We start from the raw sequence: 26,001 nt of genomic DNA, 5'->3' as shown, positions 1-26,001 counted from the left end.
TTAATACTAATTTCACATATACATACTTTCAAAGTATAGTACACAATGTATCAAGCAATTTGATTCATTAGTGATAGTTTATAATGTATATTTGAATTAGATTGACTGATGTCATAAATCATGTGATTATGCATATTCCAAAAAAAAGTGGTGGAAAAATTCACTAGTGTGTGGGTTATTTAGGAGTTTGTGTCATAATTGGTGCGAAAAGTGTTGCATCAAATATGGCGCAAAGTGGAGAGTGGGACTTGTATTACATGGCTTAAACATGGCGCACATAGATTTTCAAAAAAATAAAAAGAAAGTTAGCTATATTATGTTGTGTATTTATTTCATTTTTATCTCTATATCTATTAGTGCTACAAGTTTGGTGCAAAACTTTGCACCAAATATGTAGAAATAATATTGTCCCCTTGGTTTGTAATGAGAGACATAATCCATCAGTAATAATGTATTTTTCATTATCCCTATATCAACTAGTGCAACAAATGTGGAGCAATAATAGTGTTTGATTTAGAAAGCTTATACAATTTTAATAAAGTTTCTAATTTACTTTTATTATGTAATATACTTCATTCTTTTGCAGCATCGAACATAAGCGTTCTGTGTTTTCAGACTCCCATTTAGTTCTATGGCATCCGCAACCTGAAGGGTGGTGGATTGAAAACCAGGTACGCTGAGTCGGAAAAGACGCAAGTGCAAATGTAGTTTTGATAACTTTGTGAGAGCTTCAAATAATGTCGAATAGGAGGGCGAATAAACACAATTCCGCTCGAATTCCATGGGTTTTATACTCACATCGATCTGCGTCAGATTGAGATCGTGGGATCGTATGTTACGTCACAAATTTCAACATTTGTCGATCTTGAGGCTTTGATAACTATGGCAGATCAATCTCGCGACAATTACGACACGGAATTCCAGTGTATTTTTAGTTGACGCTTTGATAAATAGGCCTCTCTATCTGAATAATATCCATTTAAATATAAATTTCTCTATATATCTGATATAGGTATATACAGATATATATTGAAATATGTATTTAAGAATAACAATAACATATTCTGCTGTGTGAACAATATTGGCATGTAAACTATTAATATTTCATGTCGGGTTTATCAATCTTGAATATAGGTGGTCTGATTAGCGCGTAAGTATGTTGTTAAACACTTTAAAATGCACTTCTATTTTCAAATGTGCTTTGTTCTCTTGGTATCCCTTGTTGGAAAAGAATACGCATATATCCTACACTAGTGGGAGCTAGCTGCTAATTGGTGCCTGCACACATTTGTCTATTGTGATTGGCTAAATAGATGTGTTCAGCTAGCTGCCAGTAGTGCAATGCTGTTCCTTCAGCAAAGGATAACCAGAGAATGAAGCAAATTTGATAATAGAAGTAAATTGGAAAGTTGTTTAAAATTGTATGTTCTATCCAAATCATGAAAGAATATTTTGGGGTTTCCTGTCCCTTTAAGAGATGGGCCAGGTTTCTTTCTCTCTGCGCCTGTCTAACCCCTCCTGATTGCAATCTATTTTTAAAAAACACCCATTCACAGCTATTATAAAATGGTCTGGCATATAAGGTGACATTTCTTACTGAAAAAGAAATTCAAGAGAAGGAAGAAATAGACTGAAAATAGCATGACAGTAAAGAGATGATGTTAATTTCTGCTGTATCTGAACCATGACAGTTTAAAGTTAGGTGGGCTATCCCTTTGAGCTATCATCTTAACATTAATTCAAATTTTAAATTCCTTGTCTAAAATATTTCACTGTGTGTCCTAATGTCAGCATCAATGTTTATCTTTAATACTAATTTCACATATACATACTTTCAAAGTATAGTACACAATGTATCAAGCAATTTGATTCATTAGTGATAGTTTATAATGTATATTTGAATTAGATTGACTGATGTCATAAATCATGTGATTATGCATATTCCAAAAAAAAGTGGTGGAAAAATTCACTAATGTGTGGGTTATTTAGGAGTTTGTGTCATAATTGGTGCGAAAAGTGTTGCATCAAATATGGCGCAAAGTGGAGAGTGGGACTTGTATTACATGGCTTAAACATGGCGCACATAGATTTTCAAAAAAATAAAAAGAAAGTTAGCTATATTATGTTGTGTATTTATTTCATTTTTATCTCTATATCTATTAGTGCGACAAGTTTGGTGCAAAACTTTGCACCAAATATGTAGAAATAATATTGTCCCCTTGGTTTGTAATGAGAGACATAATCCATCAGTAATAATGTATTTTTCATTATCTCTATATCAACTAGTGCAACAAATGTGGAGCAATAATAGTGTTTGATTTAGAAAGCTTATACAATTTTAATAAAGTTTCTAATTTACTTTTATTATGTAATATACTTCATTCTTTTGCAGCATCGAACATAAGCGTTCTGTGTTTTCAGACTCCCATTGAGTTCTATGGCATCTGCAACCTGAAGGGTGGTGGATTGAAAACCAGGTACGCTGAGTCGGAAAAGACGCAAGTGCAAATGTAGTTTTGATAACTTTGTGAGAGCTTCAAATAGTGTCGAATAGGAGGGCGAATGAACACAATTCCGCTCGAATTCCATGGGTTTTCAACTCACATCGATCTGCGTCAGATTGAGATCGTGGGATCGTATGTTACGTCACAAATTTCAACATTTGTCGATCTTGAGGCTTTGATAACTATGGCAGATCAATCTTGCGACAATTACGACACGGAATTCCAGTGTATTTTTAGTTGACGCTTTGATAAATAGGCCTCTCTATCTGAATAATATCCATTTAAATATAAATTTCTCTATATATCTGATATAGGTATATACAGATATATATTGAAATATGTATTTAAGAATAACAATAACATATTCTGCTGTGTGAACAATATTGGCATGTAAACTATTAATATTTCATGTCGGGTTTATCAATCTTGAATATAAGTGGTCTGATTAGCGCGTAAGTATGATTGTTAGTTGTTTTTTGTTTTTTTTGCAGTTTTCATGCTCCATTGACTTCTATGGGAGATGAGGCTTAAACTGAAGGTAAAGTTATCGTTTACTGAATCAAATATACCATTTCTCCTTATCACCTTATAATAGTCGCTAAGAAATGTATTTTTATTTTTCAAATATTTGTGTTAAAAAAGTAATTTCCAATTCCCTACCGTTTATCTCCTGACTACTCCCAAGCCCTACTTCCTCCTTAGGCATTCAGCGGTCCCAACCACTCCCAAATGCGCGTGCACAACCCCAAATTCAATTGCGCATGCGCTAATCACCGACGGTCCCATCCTATTACTTGACAATGCGCATACCAGGTGGATATCCCCACAGACTACGTCATCTCTCTTTACACACGCCTTCTATAACCTGTTTACACACGCCTTCTATAACCTGCTCAAGTTGTCAATGTGCCTTGTTACCTGTCTGTACGATCAGAGACAGAAGCTGCATTTACTGCAACGTATTGAAACGTTTCTTAAAAACATCAATCTATTAACTCACGGCTAGATTTGGAGTTTTGTCGGTAACGACCCGAAAAACTAACGCCGGCTTTTTTCTGGCCGCACCATAAAAATAACTCTGGTATTGAGAGTCCACAAAAAGGCTGCGTTAGGCTCCAAAAAAGGAGCGTAGAGCATTTTTAACGCAGCTTCAACTCTCGATACCAGAGTTGCTTACGCAAGCGGCCAGCCTCAAAAACGTGCTTGTGCACGATTCCCCCATAGGAAACAATGGGGCTGATTGAGCTGAAAAAAAAACCTAACACCTGCAAAAAAGCCGCGTTCAGCTCTTAACGCAGCCCCATTGTTTGCTATGGAGAAACACTTCTACGTCTGCACCTAACACCCTAACATGTACCCCGAGTCTAAACACCCCTAGCCTTACACTTATTAACCCCTAATCTGCCGCCCCAGCTATCGCTGACCCCTGCATATTATTATTAACCCCTAATCTGCCGCTCCGTAAACCGCCGCTACTTACATTATCCCTATGTACCCCTAATCTGCTGCCCTAACATCGCCGACCCCTATATTATATTTATTAACCCCTAATCTGCCCCCCACAACGTCGCCTCCACCTGCCTTCACTTATTAACCCCTAATCTGCCGACCGGACCGCACCGCTACTATAATAAAGTTATTAACCCCTAATCCGCCTCACTAACCCTATAATAAATAGTATTAACCCCTAATCTGCCCTCCCTAACATCGCCGACACCTAACTTCAATTATTAACCCCTAATCTGCCGACCCAATCTCGCCGCTATTCTAATAAATGTATTAACCCCTAAAGCTAAGTCTAACCCTAACACTAACACCCCCCTAAATTAAATATAATTTAAATCTAACAAAATTAATTATCTCTTATTAAATAAATTATTCCTATTTAAAGCTAAATACTTACCTGTAAAATAAATCCTAATATAGCTACAATATAAATTATAATTATATTATAGCTATTTTAGGATTAATATTTATTTTACAAGTAACTTTGTATTTATTTTAACCAGGTACAATAGCTATTAAATAGTTAAGAACTATTTAATAGCTAAAATAGTTAAAATAATTACAAATTTACCTGTAAAAGAAATCCTAACCTAAGTTACAATTAAACCTAACACTATGCTATCAATAAATTAATTAAATAAAATACCTACAATTACCTACAATTAACCTAACACTACACTATCAATAAATTAATTAAATACAATTCCTACAAATAAATACAATTAAATAAACTTGCTAAAGTACAAAAAATAAAAAAGAACTAAGTTACAAAAAATAAAAAAATATTTACAAACATAAGAAAAATATTACAACAATTTTAAACTAATTACACCTACTCTAAGCCCCCTAATAAAATAACAAAGCCCCCCAAAATAAAAAAATGCCCTACCCTATTCTAAATAACTAAAGTTCAAAGCTCTTTTACCTTACCAGCCCTGAACAGGGCCCTTTGCGGGGCATGCCCCAAGAAGTTCAGCTCTTTTGCCTGTAAAAGAAAAAATACAATACCCAAGCCCCCCAACATTACAACCCACCACCCACATACCCCTAATCTAACCCAAACCCCCCTTAAATAAATCTAACACTAAGCCCCTGAAGATCTTCCTACCTTATCTTCACCTCACCGGGTTCAACGATCTGTCCAGAAGAGCTCCTCCGATGTCCTGATCCAAGCCCAAGCGGGGGGCTGAAGAGGTCCATGATCCGGATGAAGTCTTCATCCAAGCGGGAGCTGAAGAGGTCCATGATCCGGATGAAGTCTTCTATCAACGGCATCTTCAATCTTCTTTCTTCCGGATCCATCTTGCAGACCTCCGACGCGGAACATCTTGCTGGCCCGACGGACTAACGACGAATGACGGTTCCTTTAAGGGACGTCATCCAAGATGGCATCCCTCAAATTCTGATTGGCTGATAGGATTCTATCATCCAATCGGAATTAAGGTAGGAATATTCTGATTGGCTGATGGAATCAGCCAATCAGATTCAAGTTCAATCCGATTGGCTGATTCAATCAGCCAATCAGATTGAGCTCGCAATCTATTGGCTGTTCCGATCAGCCAATAGAATGCGAGCTCAATCTGATTGGCTGATTGGATCAGCCAATCGGATTGAACTTGATTCTGATTGGCTGATTCCATCAGCCAATCAGAATATTCCTACCTTAATTCCGATTGGCTGATAGAATCCTATCAGCCAATCGGAATTCGAGGGACGCCATCTTGGATGACGTCCCTTAAAGGAACCATCATTCGTCGTTAGTCCGTCGGGCCAGCAGGATGTTCCGCGTCGGAGGTCTGCAAGATGGATTCGGAAGAAAGAAGATTGAAGATGCCGTTGATAGAAGACTTCATCCGGATCATGGACCTCTTCAGCTCCCGCTTGGATGAAGACTTCATCCGGATCATGGACCTCTTCAGCCCCCCGCTTGGGCTTGGATCAGGACATCGGAGGAGCTCTTCTGGACAGATCGTTGAACCCGGTGAGGTGAAGATAAGGTAGGAAGATCTTCAGGGGCTTAGTGTTAGGTTTATTTAAGGGGGGTTTGGGTTAGATTAGGGGTATGTGGGTGGTGGGTTGTAATGTTGGGGGGCTTGGGTATTGTATTTTTTCTTTTACAGGCAAAAGAGCTGAACTTCTTGGGGCATGCCCCGCAAAGGGCCCTGTTCAGGGCTGGTAAGGTAAAAGAGCTTTGAACTTTAGTTATTTAGAATAGGGTAGGGCATTTTTTTTATTTTGGGGGGCTTTGTTATTTTATTAGGGGGCTTAGAGTAGGTGTAATTAGTTTAAAATTGTTGTAATATTTTTCTTATGTTTGTAAATATTTTTTTATTTTTTGTAACTTAGTTCTTTTTTATTTTTTGTACTTTAGCAAGTTTATATAATTGTATTTATTTGTAGGAATTGTATTTAAATAATTTATTGATAGTGTAGTGTTAGGTTAATTGTAGGTAATTGTAGGTATTTTATTTAATTAATTTATTGATAGCATAGTGTTAGGTTTAATTGTAACTTAGGTTAGGATTTGTTTTACAGGTAAATTTGTAATTATTTTAACTATTTTAGCTATTAAATAGTTCTTAACTATTTAATAGCTATTGTACCTGGTTAAAATAAATACAAAGTTACCTGTAAAATAAATATTAATCCTAAAATAGCTATAATATAATTATAATTTATATTGTAGCTATATTAGGATTTATTTTACAGGTAAGTATTTAGCTTTAAATAGGAATAATTTATTTAATAAGAGATAATTAATTTCGTTAGATTTAAATTATATTTAACTTAGGGGGGTGTTAGTGTTAGGGTTAGACTTAGCTTTAGGGGTTAATACATTTATTAGAATAGCGGTGAGCTCCGGTCAGCAGATTAGGGGTTAATAATTGAAGTTAGGTGTCTGCGATGTTAGGGAGGGCAGATTAGGGGTTAATACTATTTATTATAGGGTTAGTGAGGCGGATTAGGGGTTAATAACTTTATTATAGTAGCGCTCAGGTCCGCTCGGCAGATTAGGGGTTAATAAGTGTAGGCAGGTGGAGGCGACGTTGAGGGGGGGCAGATTAGGGGTTAATAAATATAATACAGGGGTCGGCGGTGTTAGGGGCAGCAGATTAGGGGTACATAAGGATAACGTAGGTGGCGGCGCTTTGCGGTCGGCAGATTAGGGGTTAATAAGTGTAGGTAGGTGGAGGCGACGTTGAGGGGGCAGATTAGGGGTTAATAAATATAATACAGGGGTCGGCGGTGTTAGGGGCAGCAGATTAGGGGTACATAAGGATAACGTAGGTGGCGGTCGGCAGATTAGGGGTTAAAAAAATTTATTCGAGTGTCGGCGATGTGGGGGGGGTCTCGGTTTAGGGGTACAAAGGTAGTTTATGGGTGTTAGTGTACTTTAGAGTACAGTAGTTAAGAGCTTTATAAACCGGCGTTAGCCCAGAAAGCTCTTAACTACTGACTTTTTTCCTGCGGCTGGAGTTTTGTCGTTAGATGTCTAACGCTCACTTCAGAAACGACTCTAAATACCGGAGTTAGAAAGATCCCATTGAAAAGATAGGATACGCAATTTACGTAAGGGGATCTGCGGTATGGAAAAGTCGCGGCTGAAAAGTGAGCGTTAGACCCTATTTTGAGTGACTCCAAATACCGGTGGTAGCTTAAAACCAGCGTTAGGAGCCTCTAACGCTGGTTTTCACTGCTAACGCCAAACTCCAAATCTAGGTCTCAGTTTGCCCAATGTACTATAGAATCTATATTACAATTGGGCAAACCGAGTTGACAGGTCAATGTTTTTAAGAAACGTTTCAACGATATCAATAAATGCAGCTCCTGTCTCTGATCGTACAGACAGGTAACAAGGCACATCGAAAACTTGAGCAGGTTATAGAAGGCGTGTGTAAACAGGTTATAGAAGGCGTGTGTAAACAGGTTATAGAAGGCGTGTGTAAAGAGTGATGACGTAGTCTGTGGGGATACCCACCTGGTAGTAGGAAGTACGCATGCGCGAAACGGGTGCGCGCAGGGTTGAGAAACCTATTAAAAAGTCATTAGCATATGCAGTGACGAGTAAAGGGGTGGATGACGTTGGTTGATGGCCGCCTAACGGCCGAAAAATCAGTTGGTTAAAAATAACACGTGATTGAAAGGAAAAAAAAAATATTTTTTACAGGTTGTATTTGGGAACAAATAGAAATCAAATTATAAAGGTAATATATTTAAATATAACGATTTATATCAAATATGATGAATGAAAGTCATATTATTTTTAAACATTTAATGATATTATAGATAGAGATGAGGTTAACTTTACCTTCACTTTAAGCGGTTGCAATATTTTTTTTGCTTGTGTTGGGTTTATGCTTGTGGGAAAACTTTTTAATTTCAACTTATAATATGAGTGCAACATGATGCGTGCAGAAAGCCTTCCTCTAGCAAAGTTAACGCACATGTGGAAACTCTAAATTGCTCTCCGCTTGTAATCTAGCCCATAGTTACTAGTATACCATCTGTATTACATATATTGTAGTATGATGTACCCCTCATGTAATTGAAATGATATTTATTATTGAAGTGGGGGCACCATGAGTTCCTGGCAGTTGGCTATAGGCTCTCTATCACTATATGGCATATCTTTTTATTTGTGTAAATTATATTTCATGACTATAATTTCTCAGTGGCTGGCTATACTGTAGACGGTGCATGTCTGTTGCCTATAAAGTTACTTGTATAGTATCTATATTGTAGTACAATGTATCCTTCATCTAATTGAAACAATATTTGTCATTGCAATGGGGCACCTGGCAGTTTGCTCCATAGGCTCTGATTTGTCGTCTAGCACCCTAGTAGTGTACCTTCTCATTTGGATATAAAATACTTTATAACAATAACAATACTTTCTCAGGGTCTGGCTATATTGCACACAGTGCATGCCTGTTACTTATACTGTTACTAGTAAGCTATCTGTATTGTATATTTATTAGTATTGTGGTATTGAAACAATATTTGTTATTGCAGTGGGGGCACCAACAACAACAACTAGTAGCCAATATATAATTATATTATTCTGGCATAAAATGTTTAGTTAGTCAGAGTGCACTATGTTTCAAGCTTCCACCACCACCAACACCAGTAATATTAGCGCCAGCACCATCACTACCAGTGCAGAGTCTGTGTCTGGCTCTACTTGTCTAATGAGCAGAAGCTGGACTAGCACTGTTGCCTCTGCTTCACAAATTCCAATTCCATTTTCAAGGCCATTGTCTGAATCTCTGGGCTCAAACATCTAGAGGAGCAGCAACAGAATCATTTTCAGTATCTGCTGTAGCACCCAATACCATGTCCTCCAGGAATAGGAGATATGCAAGGCCCACCAATACCATGACTAGTAACAGCAGCAGTAAGGGTCGGCTAAGCTCATCCAAAAAAACAAAAGTAGACAGTGAGGGTAACTGAAGGTGAAGATGCTGAATTGATATTATTTGGCTCCAAGCCTAATAGTAGGATTAAGAAGGGGCCCAAGGTATCAAGCAGCCTCTGTTTACACTTCAGCTCTTTAGACAACCTGCTCTCAAAAGCACCTGCATCAGAGTTTCTCCATCAGTTCTACCACTGCCAGTTCCATCACTCTACTAATTCCCTCCATGTTTAATAGCAACAGCCAGGTGGGTTTATCAGAATATAAAATGCTATCTCTGAGCAATTAATGAAGGGCAGTTGCTGCAGCAATAGTAGATGATCTCATTGGGCCAAGCAGTCAAGGAGAAGGGGGAAGTATTGTGTATGTTTCCCAAGTTTTCTGTTTTGAACAATAAGGATATTACTGTGACTCCCAGAATGTTTGCTATAGCCTTTACTCTGGACAAGGAGGAACTCAATTACAAGCCTGAGGAGATGGTGGAGGAAGAGATTCTACCACAGAGTCTGTGTGAGATGGGCAGCAGCACAACTTCCTACCCACTTTTAGTCAAGCAGTCTCCACCTGTATTCTCTCCATCACCATCATCATCCCCTATTGTAGAGCAGCCAGTTACTACAAAAGCCCCACCCACTATGCATGTTTCCAGTTCCACTAATAGCACAATCTCTGCTAGTTACAGAACCACTGGCAGTTCCACCACTGCCACCACCACTAGCAGTGCCACTGGTATGAGATGAAAACGATTTCCAGGGAGGAAAGAGAGCATTATTGGTGCCACATATAAAACCTACTGCAAGGAAACTTCAACAGTGGTAGAAGGACAGGCAAAGTCAGCAACTGCTTTATGTCACTCAAAGGTGTGAACCCACTTTGTTAGCATTGGAGATGGCTGCTTTGCTAAGTGCAAATTATGTGGCACAGAAGATGACCCGTTGAAGAGTGTTGGGTCATCTCATCAGCCCCGGGATGCACCAAAAAAACTGTTATTGAAGGAAGAAGGCCAGCAGTAGCATCATCACCTACTATGAGAATCACTACCAGCAATATTCAGGACAGAGGACACAGTATTGATTAAACTTCAAAATAGGTGGAAAACAGCATACTCACAATCATCTTGTACATGGAGTCACTGACTTGACAAGTCTTATCAATACTGCATTTCAAAATTGATTCCAGCCACCAAATTATTTTTTCTTAAAATACATTTTTTTTTTCTGATTTGTAGGTCCAGAGTAATTTACAACGTTTCAGGCCAACAATAGACCCTTAGTCATGTATGCTTAATCACACACAGGTTTGTTTCTTTTATACCGTCACCTGTTGCTGTAATTACACATTCTGTAAAATGCTCTACATGATGTGGTCAAAATGAGGTACTACAATTTGTCAAATTTCATGTTGTATAATTCAATTTATTACATTTTACAGAATGTGTAATTAATGCAACAGGTGAGGGTATAAAATAAACAGACCTGTGTGTGATTAAGCATATATGACTAAGGGCCTATTGTTGGCCTGAAATGTTGTAATTTACTCTGGACCCACAAATGAGAGAATAAAAGTCTTTTTAGAAAAAAGTATTTAGTGGCTGGAATTCATTTTGAGACACAGTATTTATGGCAGATAGCACATTCAACTTCACAATGATGTGTTCAGCCCAAATTAGACAATTTTGAGGAGTTTCACTCTAAAGGAATGTTCTGACTGAAAATCTGATTGTCAGTTGAAGTAGACAGTTGCTCCCCTTATACTATCTCTTTTCAAGCAGTACTTTTAGCAGGAGTACTTTGCCACCATGGTACCAACATGGAGTGCTCCTAGTGTCTATCATGCCTTCCTCATGCCTTCCTCTCTCTGATGGAACACTAGTGGCAGCCAAGGGTGTGTGAAGAGGATGAGGGTAGTACTATTGCTAGTGGTAGTGCAGCAGCAAACAACTCTGGTAAGGACAGGTATATTTGCTATATATGCAGAGTTGCTGATTATTCCACTGACAATATATTGCAAGATCTTAGGTGGAGGGTGTTGCGGTGGGCAGGAGAGCCAGTAGGCGCCAAGGTGAAAATGGGCTTTGTAGTCATCAATGGAGAACCCAATATGTCAAAGGCTCTCCATGAGGGTGACTTTATCAGTGTGCGTTGTTCGGCTCACATCCTCCACCTGGTAGTAAAGGCTGCTATCCCTGAAGGTAACTGTAGTTTACAAACTTTAGTTGAATGGTGCAGAAGGACTGCAGCCTAGTTCCACCACAGTGTTAACCCCTTAACGATACACGTCATACAGGGTACGTCAAAACAAACTGGTCTTTAAAGACCAACAACGTACCCTGTACGTCATTAGGAGTTTAAAGCGACTGGAAGCAATCCTGATCGCTTCCAGCTGCTTTCAAGGTATTGCTGTGATGCCTCGATATTGAGGCATCAACACAATACCTTTTTTAAACACAGATGCAGAGAGAGCCACTGCGTGGCCCTCTCTGCATCGGCCAGCAATGGTGCCGATCGTCGGTGAGTGGGAGATCCTGCAGGGAGGCGGATGGACGGCCCATCCCTGGCAATCTTCCAGCCAGCAGTCGGAAATGAGTGTTGGGTGCATGCAGGAGCGTGCACAAGGGGTGTGGGGTGTGCGCTAATGCACATGTGTGTGCTCGCACGCATGCCCACGATCCGGTACTTCATAATGTTGACGTGGTGGGAGAGAGTGGTGGGTGGTGGTTGTGGGTGGGAGAGGAGGGGGCAAGTATTTTTTTAAAATAGGTCTGGGAGGGGGAGGGTATGGAGGGGGGAAACTACACTACAGAAAAACAGTGCTTTATTTGGAAAAAAAAAAACATTTAAATGCAAAGTGGGTACTGGCAGACAGCTGCCAGTACCCAAAATGGTGGTAAGTAGTTAGTGGGGAGGGTTAGAGAGCTCTTTGGGGGGGCAATGAGGTTGGGGGCTAAGGGGGGATCCTACACTGCAGAATATTTATTTAAAAAAATTAAAATAAAAAAAAAAAAATTAAAAAAGCATTTTATTTTAGTACTGGCAGACTTTCTGCCAATACTTAAGATGGGACAATTGTGTGGTGGGGGAGGGATAAGAGCTGTTTGGGCGGGATCAGGGGGTGGGATGTGTCAGGTGGGAGGCTGATCTCTACACTAAAGCTAAAATTAACCCTTCAAGCTCCCTACAAGCTACCTAATTAACCCCAGAGAAGCATTTACAACCATTTGTGCCATAATTGGGACAAGCTGTTTGTAAATAATTTCCGTGAGAAACCTAAAGTTTGTGAAAAAGTTTGTGAAAAAGTGAACGATTTATTTGATTGCATTTGGCGGTGAAATGGTCGCATGAAATATACCAAATTGGGCCTAGATCAATACTTTGGTTTGTCTACTAAAAATATATATATATACATGTCAAGGGATATTCAAGGGATTCCTGACAGATATCAGTGTTCCAATGTAACTATCGCTAAAAAAAAATTCAAAAATGGTTTGGAAATAGTAAAGTGCTACTTGTATTTATGGCCCTATAACTTGCAAAAAATCAAAGAACAGGTAAACATTGGGTATTTCTAAACTCAGGACAAAATTTAGAAACTATTTAACATAGTTGTTTTTTGGTGGTTGTAGATGTGTAACAGATTTTGGGGGTCATATTGGAAAAAGTGTGTTTTTTTCAATTTTTTCATCATATTTTATAAAAAAAATTATAATAAATTATAAGATATGACATTGGTATCTTTAAAAAGTCCATTTAATGGTGAGAAAAACGGTATATAATATGTGTGGGTACAGTAAATGAGTAAGGGAAAAATTATAGCTAAACACAAACACAGCAGAGATGTAAAAATAGCCCTGGTCCTTAAGGACCAGGGCTATTTTTACATTTCTGCTGTGTTTAGCTTGGTTTGAGAATCATAGGATCGATATATCTCATATTGTTTTTTCCTTTAATAATTTTGCTCCAACAATGTAAAGTTTTCTTTAAAATGGTGAGGGAAAATGGGTTTATCGCATGTGTTTGCATCTAGATTATTGCTCGTATTGCAATTTAAAAGTAAATGTGATCACTTGATCACAATTAGAGTTAATGCTTAACTTCAGAGCTCTGGTTAACTTTTTTGTGAAACAAAAGCGTTTCACAGAACACATCAAAAATAAATTACAAAGTACAGTTTCACTCATAATAACACAATCCAATAAAAATTATTTTAAAAAAATATTTCACAAAAAGTTATAAGAGCTCTGATGTATTAGGTGTTAGGGAAAAAAGGCTGCATAGAGCTTTAACATAGACATAAATATATACACATGTATAAAGATGGATATGTATTTAAAGTCATGGCCAAACATTTCTGTCAGATAATGCACCATATTCTAGTCTGTATTTCTTTTGTTTGTATTGGTATGACACAAAAAAGTGGAGATAAAAAAGCCAAATCTGTCACATTCCACGCAAAACTCCAAAAATCGACTAGACACAATTATTGTCACTCTCAATTGAATATTTGGTATCACATCCCTTGGAAAAAATAACTGAAATCAATTGCTTCCTGTAACCATTAATGAGTTTCTAAGACATCTCTAATGGAATTTTACATCACTCTTCTTTCGCCAACTGCTTCAGGTCTCTCAGATTGGAAGGGCTCCTTTTCCCAACTGATGTTTTGAGATCTCTCGCTACTCAATGGGATAGAGATCTGGAGTCATTGCTGGCCAGTTCAGTACTCTTCAGCACTTTGTCTTTAACCATTTTTGGGTGCTTTTTGACATGTGCTTTTGGTCATTGTCCTGCTGTAAGACCCATGACCTCTGACGGAGACCCAACATTCTGAAACTGGGTCCTACATTGCACTACAGAATTCTTTGGTAGTCTTCAGATTTAATAATGCAATGCACACAGTCAAGAAGACATCCAGTGCCTGAAGAAGCAAAGCAACCCCAAAACATCAGTGAACCTCCACCATGTTTGATTGTAGGGACTGTATTCTTTTCTTTTAAAGCCTCATTTCCTTTTCTGAAAACAGTAGAATGATGGGCTTTACCAAAAAGCTGTAATTTTGTTTTGTTTGTCCACAGCACATTCTCCTAAAAGGATTTTGGCTTTCTCAGGCAAGTTTTGGCAAACTTCAATCTGGCTTTTTTATGTTTCTGTGTCAGCAGTGGGGTCCTCCTGGGTCTCCTACCATAGCGTCCCTTTTCATTCAGATGGAGACGTATAGTGTGAGCTGACACATTTGTACCCTGTTCCTGAAGGTCAGCTTGAATTTGTCTGGAAGTTGATCAAGGTTCTTTATCCACCATTCAAACAACCTTTTGTTGCAATCTTTGATCAATTTTTCTCTTTCGTCCATGTCCAGGGAGATTAGTTACAGTGCCATGGGCTATAAACTTCTTGACAATATTGCACACAGTGGACAAAGGAACATAAAGATCTCTGGAGATGATTTGTAAACTTGAGATTGTCCATGCTTTTCAACAATTTTTGTTCTCAAATCCTCAGACAATTCTTTGCTATTCTTTCTCTTTTACATACTCAGTGTGGCACACAGAGACGCACAATAGAAAGGTTGAGTCAAATTTTCACCATGTTAACTGGTTGCCGGTGTGATTTCTATATTGTCAGCACATGTTAATTGATCCAGGTGAATTTAATTACAAATTACAGGAGCATCACAAAATTTGCAATGCAATTATTTTGACAGATTTGTACCCTTGACAAAGGTCCAATGTGAGGACCGAAACGTTGGGAGTACTGGATAATAAATAACTTATTTGAATATATATATATATATATATATATATATATATATATATATATATAGTGGGGCAAAAAAGTATTTAGTCAGCCACCAATTGTGCAAGTTCTCTCACTTTAGAAGATGACAGAGGCCTCTAATTTTCATTATAGGTATACCTCAACTATGAGAGACAAAACATGGAAACAAATCCAAACAATCACATTGTCTGATTTGGAAAGAATTAATTTGCAAATTATGGTGGAAAATAAGTATTTGGTCAATATCAAAAGTTCATCTCAATAGTTTGTTATATATCCTTTGTTGGCAATGACAGAGGTCAAACATTTTCTGTAAGTCTTCACAAGTTTGTCACCCACTGTTGCTGGTATGTTGGCCCCTTCCTGCATGCAGATCTCCTCTAGAGCAGTGATGTTTTGGGGCTGTCGCTGGGCAACAAAGACTTTCAACTCCCTCCAAGGGTTTTCTATGTGGTTGAGATCTGGAGACTCGCTAGACCACTCCAGGACCTTGAAATGCTTCTTATGAAGCCACTATTTTGTTGCCCGGGCAGTGTGTTTGGGATCATTGTCATGCTGGAAGACCCAGCCACGTTTCATCTTCAATGCCTTTGCTGATGGAAGGAGGTTTGCACTCAAAATCTCACGATACATGGCCCCATTCATTCTTTCATGTACACGGATCAGTCATCCTGTTCCCTTTCCAGAGAAACAGCCCCAAAGCATGATGTTGCCAGCCCCATGCTTCACAGTAGGTATGGTGTTCTTTGGTTGCAACTCAGCATTCTCTCTCCTCCAAACAAGACGAGTTGTGTTTCTACCAAACAGTTCTACTTTGGTTTCATCTGACCATATGACATTCTCCCAATCCACTTCTGGATCATCCAAATGCTCTCTAGCATACTTCAGATGGGCCCGGACATGTACTGGCTTAAGCAGGGGGACACGTCTGGCACTGCAGGATCTGAGTCCCTGGGGGCGTAGTGTGTTACTGATGGTAGCCTTTGTTACGTTGGTCCCAGCTCTCTGCAGGTCATTCAATAGGTCCCCCCGTGTGGTTCTGGGATGTTTGCTCACCGTTCTTATGATCATTTTGACCCCACGGGGTGAGATCTTGCATGGAGCCCCAGATCGAGGGAGATTATCAGTGGTCTTGTATGTCTTCCATTTTCTAATTATTGCTCCCACAGTTGATTTCTTCACACCAAGCTGCTTGCCTATTGCAGATTCAGTCTTCCCAGCCTGGTGCAGGTCTACAATTTTGTTTCTGGTGTCCTTCGACAGTTCTTTGGTCTTCACCATAGTGGAGTTTGGAGTGTGACTGTTTGAGGTTGTGGACAGGTGTCTTTTATACTGATAACAAGTTCAAACAGGTGCCATTAATACAGGTAATGAGTGGAGGACAGAGGAGCCTCTTAAAGAAGAAGATACAGGTCTGTGAGAGTCAGAAATCTTGCTTGTTCGTAGGTGACCAAATACTTATTTTCCACCATAATATGTAAATAAATTATTTCCAAATCAGACAATTTGATTGTCTGGATTTGTTTCCACATTTTGTCTCTCATAGTTGAGGTATACCTATGATGAAAATTACAGGCCTCTCTCATCACTTCTTAAGTGGGTGGCTGACTAAATACTTTTTTGCTCCACTGTGTGTATATATATATATATATATATATATATATATATATATATATATATATATATATATATATATGTATATATATATATATATATATATATATATATATATATATGTTAAGGGTAAAGTAAGAAATCAGGGTAATCCTAGGATTACTCGGGTAAAATGAACATTACCCAAGAGGCTGTTTGTAAAGCCCAATGTATGATTCTAAATCCCCTCAGAGTGCAGAGTCACTGCATCAAACATATATAGCATAACTGTAATTCCCTCATCTTTACTATCTTTTTTGCCACCACCTGTGGGGTTCAAGGGGGGTTTACTTAAGGTGGATGCCAGAGGATCAGAGGAATTAAAGTACATTGGGATTTACCCACAGCTGCTTGGGTAATGTCCGTTTTACCCGGGTAATCCTAGGATTACCCTGATTTCTTCATTACCCTTAACATATATATTTATATATATATATATATACAAGTATCAATTTAAGTGCACTCACTGTTACTTCAGCATCTGCCGGGGTGCTGCATGGAAAACATGTAGTGCTAGCAATCAACCCCATAAATAGGAAGAAGGAACGCTTCACTCTCCGGTCTATTCAGAAAACAGGCTTTATTTCATCTTCATACATCAATCAGAAATACATCCCAAACGTTTCGATACCCACTGGTATCTTGTTCACTGGGTGTTACAAAACATTTGTAACACCCAGTGAACAAATACCAGTGGGTATTGAAACGTTTGGGATGTATTTCTAATTGATGTATGAAGATGAAATAAAGCCTGTTTTCTGAATAGACCGGAGAGTTAAACATTCCTTCTTCCTATTTATGGGGTTGATTGCTAGCACTATATATATATATATATATATATAACATTGCAAGGTTCATATGGCATACGGGAAACAATCTCCAGTCCGTGTAGATAGTTCTGACCTGAGGCTTGGCCGATATACAGCTAATCACATGCTGAGCTCACGCTCAGGAATTCCCTTAAATTTACCTTGTCATCCATGTAGAGTGAAAGTTGCCTTGGTTACCTCTTGTCAATGGCGGTCCGCAATTTAGATAAAATTATCCACTGTGGCTGATACTCACTGCTCTCACATAGGATCACAGACGCTGCACTATACCCCCATGTAATTCATCTGTACCATCAGAGACTTGATGTAACTTGGTGCCAACTGGTGATCCTATGTGAGAGCAGTGAGTATCTTAGATGGTCTGAACACTACTATAATAATAAAAATAATTACAAATTGCATAGTGTCCCCAGACATTGTAATTCAAAACATAGGTAATCTCGATTCTTTCACTATCATACCGATTGCATATATACAGAAATCACACTTATTTTTTTTTATATATACAGATTTTTTTTAGGCTGAGACAGAAGGAAACCTACTTAATCAACAAATTGAGGACATTACATCCATTTGGTCTCAATATGAATGTGGATCTGGCGGCTTTTCACTGACTTAGCTTATATACAAGAAAAAAGGAGACACAGAGGCGCCAACATGGCCTAGTAATGTCTATACACTAGAAAAACAATGTGAAGTAGAATGATACTCACAAACAAAGAGCACCCAAAAGTGCCAATCATGCAGACTGGATCAATTAGCAGTGGTCCAGCTTACTGAATGCTCACAGGGGATATGCTCAGATGAAAAACAGCAGGCAGCAAACAGAAATCCTATTCCTGTGAGTAACATAAAACAATATCCATAGCCTAGTACAGTTTGGGCATGCAAAGTTCACAATCATTGGTCAGACTTACAGAAAGCAGCGCACTGCCAGGTGCATTAGAGGCAAGCTGGAACCTCTCAGTCGCCCAGCAGACTATGCTCAGGAATAGATGGTGTCCATTCACCAGCCACACGGTATAGATCCAAGAGATAAGTCCAAAATTAATACAGCAAGTCTTTCAAATAAAAGAATGTATTTATTAAAAACAAAGCAACATGTTTCTCAGCCCATAAAAGCTGTTTCTTCAAGCTAATCAATAAAATTATAACATTGGCACACTTGCTATATACACTTACAAACCATATCATTGGTTAATTAATGCAATAAGTTTAGGCTATATTGGTATGTTTTAGCATTCATCCTACATTATCCCATATTATTTATATTATCACTTGTCACTCTATGAGTACACATACTTTATTTTATTATTCACAATCGCACTAGTACCCTTTGAGTATACAGCAACCAAACAAAAAGTGTGTATCCAGCACAAATACACCCAAAGTGTGCAAAAGCTGTGAGGTGTAAACTGCCAAACACCAATGGATAATGTCAAATATAGAAAATCACAGCAGCAGCACCATTTATAATATTCAAATTCTTCTTTTATTCCATGTCACAAGGATAAAAAGCATAGAAACAGGATGACGTTTCGGGTTAAGCACCCTTACTCATGTTCATATAATGTGAGTACCTATACACAAACTTAAGTACCTATAGACAGGTGTGGCCCCACCTCCTTGATTAACACCCTCAGGTATATCCTACTATTCTTTATTTCTAAACACTGACACCTAGTGCTCAACACCTGTAAATATTACAAACATTATTTTTTTTTAAAAACTTTTTTTCTCAAAGAGAATTTTTTACAATTTAAAACTCAATAATACAGAATTGGAGAAGGCAGTTCTAATATGCAGATTACATCAAAGGCAATGTGTAATTTATTGCTTTATTGCTTGCCCTTTCAGATTAACCTTAAAAACAGCCTCTATACAAATACACTCAAATCAATTTCCCTATTCATACCTTTGGGAATAAGTGACTCTAATTTATTAATCCAAAGTGCTTCTCTCTTTTAAGAAGAAGTTCCCTATTGCCCCCTCTTCTCGGGATGGGTACATAATCAATAATCTGAAATCTTAACTGTGAGACTGTGTGGCCCTTATCTACAAAGTGATGTGCTACAGGGGCATTAAGATCACCATTCCTAATATTGGATTTATGCTGTAGGGTTCTGTTCCTGACCCTTTGGGTCATCTCGCCAATATAAATTATGCCACACGGGCATTTAATCAGATATATCACATAGGTGGCATTACAATTATAGTACCCTTTGATTCCAAATTTCTGACCTGTTAGGGGGTGGGTAAAACTATCTCCTTTTATTAAATTATTGCAATTTGAACAATTAAGGCACCTATGTGATATATCTGATTAAATGCCCGTGTGGCATAATTTATATTTACCGAGACGACCCAAAGGGTCAGGGACAGAATCCTACAGAATAAATCCAATATTAGGAATGGTGATCTTAATGTCCCTGTAGCACATCACTTTGTAGATAAGGGCCACACAGTCTCACAGTTAAGATTTCAGATTATTGATTATGTATCCATCCCGAGAAGAGGGGGCAATAGGGAACTTCTTCTTAAAAGGAGAGAAGCACTTTAGATTAATAAATTAGTGTCACTTATTCCCAAAGGGATGAATAGGGAAATTGATTTGAGTGTATTTGTATAGAGGCTGTTTTTAAGGTTAATCTGAAAGGGCAAGCAATAAAGCAATAAGTTACACATTGCCTTTGATGTAATCTGCATATTAGAACTGCCTTCTCCAATTCTGTATTATTGAGTTTTAAATTGTAAAAAATTCTCTTTGAGAAAAAAGTTTTTTTTTTAAAATAATGTTTGTAATATTTAGAGGTGTTGACCACTAGGTGTCAGTGTTTAGAAATAGAGAATAGTAGGATATACCTGAGGGTGTTAATCAAGGAGGTGGGGCCACACCTGTCTATAGGTACTTAAAGGGACATGAAACCCAATTTTTTTCTTTCATGATTTAGAAAAAGCGTGCAATTTTGAACAACTTTCTAGTTTACTTCTATTATCTAATTTGTTTCATTCTCTTGATATTCTTTGCTGAAAAGCATATCTAGATAGGCTCAGTAGCTGATGATTGGTAGGTGCACATAGATTCCTCGTTTGATTGGCTCATCCATATGCATTGCTATTTCTTCAACAAAGGATATCTAAAAAATAAAACTAATTAGATAATAGAAGTAAATTTGAATCTTGTTTAAAATTACATTCTCTAACTGAATCATGAAAGAACATTTTTGGGTTTAGTGTCCCTTTAAGTTTGTGTATAGGTATTCACATTATATGAACATGAGTAAGTGTGCTTAACCCGAAACGTTATTCTGTTTCTATGATTTTTATCCTTGTGATATGGAATAAAAGAAGAATTTGCATCTCACTCTGACTCCAAGGTGCTAGACTCAATTGATGCATTGTCGTCTAAAATAGACTCCCACTACTCATCTCTCAGAAGTGAAATCTGGAATTCTGTCGCAAATTTAAGAAGAGATTTAAACATCCAGAATGAAAGAACAGAGGCCATAGAGAGGAAGCAGGAGGATATGGCGGTAGATCAGGCTAATGTGCTAGCATACGCCCAATCTTTGGCTGAGATTATCAGTGATTTAGAAACCAAGATAGCAGATAATGAGGACAGGTCTAGACGGAACAATATCCAGATAAGTGGTATCAAGGAAGATGTGGGCCCCACTGACTTACCTGAGTATTTATTAAACCTCTTTAAAGACCTCATGGGTCCGTTCCAAAGCGCAGATGCCTTAATTGATAGAGCTCATAGAGCAATCAAACCGAGAACAATGGCTTCAGAGTTGCCAAGAGATGTCATTGTTCGCCTCCACTATTTTACCTTTAAAGAAAAATTGATGAGGGCCTCATTCTCTAATAAATCCTTTACGGAAAAATATCCGGGGATTCAGCTGTTCCCAGATCTCTCCTCTTTCACCTTAGCAAAAAGAAGATAATTTGCACCTGTCACCCTTAAACTGAGGAGAGCCGGGATCAAATACAGATGGGGCTTCCCAGTTAGACTGTTCTTTCAGCATGAAAACAAGAATTATGCTATTTCCTCGCTGGAACAGGGCACAGGTCTTTTGGCAACATTGGGACTGGGGCAACAAGCGGAGGGCTCGGGCCCCGCCTCAGCCTCCCATAAGGACTTAAGACCTTCTGCTGCTGAGTGGCAACCTTTGCCAAAGAGACCAAACAAGCAACTGGATAAAGTTACAGCACCACCACCAGGGGTTTGAGTTTATCCTTGTTTTTTCTCCAGTAGTCCATATCATATCAGACTACATTTAAGTGTTGAAATCCAGTTATGGCCGCTGAGTGTTGCTGATAGGTGGTAATGTTATGTAATGTATGAAGTTGAAGACAAGTCAGTTTTTTTTTTCCACACAGATGGTACAGAGTGTGTTAAGGGTATGTTTGACCCCACACCTGAGGACATAAGATAAATGTAATATGGGGCCATGATGACCCTCTGGTTTTGGCTCACCTTGGTTCTATGAGGTTGACTAACTATTTATAATTATGTTGTTTTGTTTGTTTTTGAGTGATGTTGGTTGTTCTCTCTTTGTTCTCTTTCTCTTATTTGCAGGTGTTCCTTTTGCATATTGAGAAACAAGAAGAAGTCATGCTTGAGTTTAAACAACAGTCAGGTATGGTTAGCAGAGGTATTGGACCATAGTATGTATATCTCCAATGTTGACTATCTGTAAATATTTTATATATTTTGTTGAAAATGCAGCTGTACCCATGCACACATGAAAGTCTCATATGCTTGTCAATTTGCATTCCACCAAACTTATTTTTTCCCTCAAACTAAGCATAGAGGGTATCTCCACATAATATCTCCCCCTCCTATATCGAGACCACTTCTTTCCCTTAGATTATAACTGGTAAATCTAGGTACCTGTGAAATCCTATTTGACTCCACAGACCAAGGTTCTTATATGTTTCAACAAATCTGACCCAACCATAATCTCAATTTATCTCTTTCCTAGGTATTTAATCTGATGTAAAAGGAGGTTAGGGTCAGCCATAACAAATAGCATAAGCGTTCTCCACCCCCCCCTGTATGTTCTAAGAAGGAGTTTATAACCATTTACAAGAATACCTATATAAAGTAAAACTTCTTAGTTATAGTTCACTCTTTCTGTAGGTGAACTAACCAGCGGTGTTCATCCGCAATTGTTACTACGCTGTTACAAGTTTTTCTTATATCCATATCTAAGATATAAAGCATTCAACGATAGTTCATTAAGATAAGCACTAGAGTAAATTGATAGGGCCTAAATTCTCCGACTAAACGAAGTCTACTAATTAATCTGCTCAGGCAGAAGAAAATTGACATGGCCTTTATCCAGGAGACCCACTGGCGGCAACATGAGAGTGAGGTATTTAAATTTCGTAATTACTTCCGCGCCTACAGGGCCTCTCACCACATTAAGTCCAGAGGTGTTGCAATCTTAATCAGGGACTCAGTAAACTTTGAAGAAATCTACTATGAACTAGATCCTCAGGCGCGATTTATTTTTATGGTATGCAAGATCAACGATATTCTCTTTACCTTAGTTAATATTTATGTCCCCAACGTAAAGCAGACACAGTTTCTTAAAAAAACACTCAACCGTATCTCAGCTATCAGACAGGGAGAATTATGTGTGGGTGGTGATTTTAATCTCACGTGGGACCCTGACATAGATAAATTGGTGCCCCCTACACTTAAGACGGATAGGTCCTTACAGTCCAAGGCGAATGCATTCAGGAAGGTGATGATTAGGTTCCAACTCTATGATGCATGGCGGGCATATAACACCTCAATGCGCGACTATATTTTTTATTCAAACCCTCACAGGTCGTTTTCTAGGATAGACACCTTCTTCACATCGGCCAAACTCTTAGACAAAATAGAAGGATCTGCCATTCTTCCGATTTCCTGGTCAGATCACCATTCTGTGACACTAGAGTTAAGCCCAATTATCCCGAATGAGGGATATTCATGGAGATTGGCAGACTGGCTGCTCCAATCACCAGCTGATATACAACACAGCAACAAAGCCATCACTGACTTCTTGAAACTAAACGATAACGGCCAAACGAGCTCCCAGGTTTTATGGTCTACTCTCAAAGCCTACATGAGAGGCCTTTATATTAAACTAGCAGCTAAAGCAAAAAGGAAGAATGGTGGCACTTTGGCTGAGTTAACGTGTAAATTAAGAAGCTGTTAACTTAAAATTTCTAGAGCTTATTCTGTGGAGATTAATGACCAGATCCAAATGCTAAAAAACAGATTAGATACTTGGAACTACCAGAGGATATGATATAGATATGTTCAGGCAGAAATTCTATTACTGCAACAATAAACGAACTGCGTTCCTAGCTGACAAATTACGTAACCGAACCGCCCAAAAGCGTATAGTGGCTATTAACAGAGGAGACTCTAAGGTGTCCTCCCCGAAGGACATAAGATTGGCCTTCTGCAAATTCTATGGCTCTCTATATAATATACAAGCTCCGCAAGATTGTACAATCTCATTGAAAGAAGCAATAAGTTCTTTCCTATGGAATCTGGAGCTTCCTACCCTATCTGATGTCGATACAGAACCTCTAAAAGCCCCAATATCTATTGAGGAAATCCAATTGGCGATCAAACAACTTAAATTGGGGAAGGCCCCTGGACCTGATGGGTACACGGGGAAGTTTTATAAAACCTTCAAACATTTAATCACACCCATCTTGCACAGATTTTTCAATGAGATAATGATACTAGGGACGGTATCATCAGAGTTTCTGGAAGCTAATATAGTCACTTTGTTGAAACCGGACAAAGACCCGGTCGAGTGTGGGAGCTATAGACCCATTTCATTAATCAATGTCGACGCTAAATTGTATTCTAAAATCTTAGCTAATCGCTTGGCCAAAGTTGTCCCGACTTTAATATATGGAGACTAAGTAGGTTTCATACCAGGTCGAGAGGGACCTGATAACACCAGACGACTGGTTCATATAATGTCGGAAGCCCAAATTAGATGGATTCCCCTCCTCGCCCTGTCCCTTGACGCGGAAAAAGCATTTGACCGGGTGAGGTGGGATTACCTTTGGGAGACATTGAGAGGTTTTGGTATCCCAGCTCAGGTTACCACAGCGGTGAAGACTTTATATTCCTATTCCACGGCGGTGGTGAGGGGGGTGGGATATCAGTCTGAGAAATTTCAGGTATCAAATGGAACGAGACAGGGGTGTCCCTTGTCACCCCTATTATTTGTGCTTGCAATAGAACCCCTAGCCCAAGCCATTAGAAGAAATAATAAAATTGAGGGTATCACTTTCATAAACTCCACACATAAAATCAAACTTTTCGCAGATGATGTCACACTTTTGTTGACATCTCCAGGGACTTCTCTGCTAGCTCTCATGGAGGTTATTAGACAGTTCGGTGAACTGAGCTTCTATAAACTGAATTTGTCTAAAACAGAGGCCTTGGCGATTGGAATCCCAGACCCAGTGGTGTCTGACATTAAAAGAAGATACAATTTCAAATGGATGAAAGATAGCATAAAACATCTGGGGGTGTATTTGAGCCCTGATATGGCTACAATGATAATTAGAAACTTTGAGGACCGAATGCAAGCTTTTAAAAGAATCCTCGAATCATGGGAGTACTCAGAGATTTCATGGTCAGGCAGAATAGCTTCGATTAAAATGTCGTTCCTCCCAAAAATTACATACCTATTTTGATGCATCCCTGATCGAATCCCCAGATCAATAATAAATCGACTACAAAGTATGATTTCAGCTTATATCTGGAGAGGTAAGAAACCTAGGATCCCGGGGTATGTACTGCAAAGAAGTGTCAAACAGGGTGGCTTGTCAGTGCCGAGTAGTCTCTTGTACCATGATGCAGCTCGATTATCACATATAATGGGATGGAGTCTTAATGACCCCAATCTCAGATGGCAAGAGGTAGAGAGGGACATTTTACCATTGCATATGAAGATTTCGGACCTGATATGGATCCCAGCTCACTACCGAGATAAACTCGGAATAACTCAACCACTTATGGTAGATGCCCTTCAGTTTTGGGACAAAAATAGACATAGATCACACATAGCCCCACACCCGTCTCCCATTCATACAGTGGCAAGTGTAGCGTGGTGTCTTCAGGAAGTTCATATGAATATATGGCTTGACATTGGGAATCTGTTAGTGGAGGATATTCGGGAGAGAATTGACCATTTTTCCCTTAACTCCTTTATGACGAAACATCACATCCCCAAAAAATACTATTTCAAAGTACTTAGGTTGCTTAGTTTTCTTAGAAGTTGGGGACTACAAAA

This window comes from Bombina bombina, chromosome 5 (assembly GCF_027579735.1).
Source record: "Bombina bombina isolate aBomBom1 chromosome 5, aBomBom1.pri, whole genome shotgun sequence".
Classification (NCBI taxonomy): Eukaryota; Metazoa; Chordata; class Amphibia; order Anura; family Bombinatoridae; genus Bombina; species Bombina bombina.
Note: the sequence above shows the minus strand (reverse complement) of the source record.